Source organism: Hippocampus bargibanti, linkage group LG08 (genome assembly GCF_051943395.1).
Source record: "Hippocampus bargibanti isolate YZ-2025 linkage group LG08, ASM5194339v1, whole genome shotgun sequence".
In the NCBI taxonomy this organism is placed as follows: Eukaryota; Metazoa; Chordata; class Actinopteri; order Syngnathiformes; family Syngnathidae; genus Hippocampus; species Hippocampus bargibanti.
In genome coordinates, this window is record NC_142741.1 from 8002799 (window position 1) to 8006356 (window position 3558).

Below are 3558 nucleotides of genomic sequence, written 5' to 3' on the forward strand. Positions count from 1 at the left end.
ACAATGCAATTCCTTCTGACCTTCTCTGTACTTCTCTATCAGCATTCTTAAAGCAAACACTGCATCTGTCGTACTCTTTTTTTTTAGGCATGAAGCCATCCTGCTGCTCACAAATGTTCACTTCTGCTCTTAGTCAAGCTTCAACTACTATTTCCCTGAGTTTCATTGTATGGCTCATCAACTTTATTCCTCTAGTTAGTACATCTCTGCACATGTCATGATGCCAAAAGAAATGTTAAATAATTTTGTGTTTTCTGGATTTTGGATGGGAGAAAGGTACGCATTTCTCCCCATCCAAAACAGTAGAGTTGGGCGACCACTAATTAACTCTGAGAAGGTGATTGCAACCACCTGGGAATGGCCAATTGCCGCTTGGACCCGATTGGCCAGAAGCTCAGGTGAAGCACCATTAAAGCCAGACTGAGCGAGTCACTTGGAGGAGGAAGAAGAGGGAGAACGGACAGCCTGGAGAGCAGTGTTACCTGTGGTCTGCCGAAAACTGATATCAACTTCAAATAAAGAAAACTCACAATACCCTTCCTGCATCTGGCTGAGTGAACTTTTATCATCTTTCTACATGCATGGTGTCTCGCCGCACGACAGCACATCTCCTTTGTTCTTAAAAATGGGCACGAGTACAATTCGTCTCCATTCTTCAGGCATCTATTCACCATCTAAGATATTGTTGAATAACCCAGTCAGGAACACTAACACCACCTCTCCAAGACACTTCCATACCTCGATTAGTAAATCATTAGGCCCGAGTGCCTTTCCCCCTTCATCCTCTTCAGCGGCCTTCTCACTTCATCCTTGCTAATGTTTGGTATGTCTTGGTCCACAACAGTCACGTCTTCTACTCTTTGTTCCTTCTCATTTTCCTCATTCATCAATTCTTCAAAGTACTCTTTCCATCTTGTCATCACACTACTGGCACCTGTTAATACATTGCAATCTCTATCCCTCATCACCCAAACCTGCTGTAGGTCCTTATCATCTTTGTCTCTCTGTCTCGCCAGCCAGTAAAGATCAGTCTCGCCTTCCTTGCTGTCCCTCCGATCATACAAGTCATCATAAGCCTCTTGTTTGGCCTTTGCCACATTTACCTTAACCGTGTGCTGCATCTCCTTGTACTACTGTCTACTCTCAGTGTCCCACTTCTTCTTTGCTAACCTCTTTCTCTGTATACACTCCTGCACCTCCCCATTCCACCACCAAGTCTACTTATCTACCTTTCTTCTACTCGATACACCAAGTACTTTCCGACCTGTGTCTCTGATTATGTTCGCTGTAGTTTGCCAGTCATCTAGAAGGACCTCTTGCCCACCCAGTACTTGTCTTAACTCCTTCCTAATTGTCATGCAACACTCTTTCTTTTTCAACTTCCACCATTTTGTCCTCACTTCAGCCTTTGGTTTCTTCATCTTCCTCACTGCCAGCGTCATCCTACACACCACTAACCTACGCTGTCTGGCTACAGTCACACCAACCACTACTTTGCAGTCACTGATTTCGTTTAGATGGCGCCGTTGACACAAAATGTAGTCTACCTGTGTACTTCTGCCTCCACGCTTATAGGCCACCCTATGTTCCTGTCTCTTCTGAAAGAAAGTATTCACAATTGCCATTTCAATTCCCTTAGAAAAGTCAACCACCATCTGTTCTTCAGCGTTCCTCATCTGGAGTCCAAACCTGCCCATCACCTCCTCATCGTCTTTGTTTCCTGCGCCAACATTGAAGTCTCCACCAATTACAACCCTCTCACTTCTCGGGATGTTGTGTCCACGGGGCTTAGAACGAGGTCGCAGACGCCCTTTCTCGAGTTGAGATCAACGCGGTCTAGTTTCCCGACGGTCTTGACAACGATGAGATGGCAGCAGCCCAGGTACGAGAAGGTTTGGCCGACCATGCCAACGACTCCAACATCATCGCTGTCCCTCTCCATAACTCTGGCTGCACAATCCTGTGCGTCCAGTCCGACGGCGTCCCTCGACCACTGGTTCCCGACTCCTTCCGGCGAAAGGTGTTCGACTCTCTGCACAGTCTCTCTCATCCTGGAATTCATGGCACGACCAAGATGCTGGCGAAAAGGTTTTCCTGGAAGGGCTGCAAAGAGACGTGCGCGGCTGTCTACGATGCCAACGCTCAAAGGTCCAGCGCCATACGAAGTCACCCATGGGAATTTTTGACACGCCGGACTCCCGGTTCAGTCACGTCCACATAGATCTTTTCGGACCCCTTCCCCCCTCCCGTGGCTTCCGGTATTTGTTGACTTGCGTTTACCGCTTCACCCGATGGTGCGAAGCCCTTCCCTTGATCGACTGCGGGTCCGAAGCTGTTGTCGATGCCTTCCTCCAACATTGGGTCGCCCGCTTTGGATCACCGAAGACCATCACCACCGATCATGGAGCCCAGTTCGAGTCTGCACTATTTGGGATGTGAACGAAACCGGACGACCGCCTATCACCCAGCTGTGAACGGCATGGTGGAACGCCTCCATAGCCAACTGAAGGCCTCCCTGAATTCTGCCGACAATTCCGAACACTGGGTGGATAACCTGCCTCTGGTGTTGCTGGGCCACCACTCCACGCAAAAGCCCGACATCAACTCGACTCCAGCGGAGCTGGAATACGGCTCCAGTTTACGCCTGCCTGGTGAGCTGCTCAACCCGACCGATCCTACGACTGTTGACGTCAATGATATGCTCACCCGACTCCGGCAGTTTGCGCTGGCTCTGCGGCCCCGGCCACCGCGAACATCGTACCAGCCAACGCACGTGGATCCCGCACTCCTAACATGTACGCATGCCTTCCTGCGGTGTGATCGGGTGCGCAAGCCCCTCCAGAACCTTACGATGGCCCGTATCCCGTCTTCTCCCGCGGTGAGAAGACGTTCCGGATTCAAATCAACGGCCGCGAGGATACAGTCTCCATCGACCGACTCAAACCGGCAGTCGCAGGGCACACGTTGCCCTGCTCCCAAACACCGACGTCGGCCACCCCACCAACAACGCCCCCCATGTCCGGTGATCGGTCTTCTTCGTGCCTGGCCTCTCCGTGTGGCCGAACGACCCGGAGCGGCAGACGTGTGCACTTCCCAGAACGTCTCACCTCCTACCGGCTCTTCTGAGTGCGTCCTGCTCGTTTTATTCCTGCGTCGCCTTCCCCGACTTCAGATCCAGGAGGGGAGCCCTGTGGCGTCACCGGTGCGCACTGCAGCTTGGATGTCTTTCAAGCCCTTGATCTCCTTGATGTGCGTCGCACCCTGACGCATATCACACGCTTGAAAATGGTATAAAAGGTGCTGTTGCGAGACAGAGAGAATCAGACTCATCTCGAACTCAGACCCAGACAGACACACAGCTGCTTAGCATCGCACGGAGTTTCACAGCGCGACTTGCTCGACTCCACGCCATGATCAAGCTCTGCGTGGCACCTGCCTGGGAGATCTGGCAACGAACCTACTTACAAGTAAAGAGAACCATCAAACTCTTTAACTTCATCAAAATCCAACCAAAATTTCTCCGTCATCCGCCAGCTCACATCCGACTTGTGAGGCATA

General features: G+C 51.0%; 1 pseudogene; it reads left to right on the forward strand.

Moving 5' to 3' along the window:
* The first annotated feature begins 625 nt into the window (after positions 1-625).
* On the forward strand, positions 626-1542 carry LOC148894498 (uncharacterized; annotated as a pseudogene).
* Positions 1543-3558: the final 2016 nt, after the last annotated feature.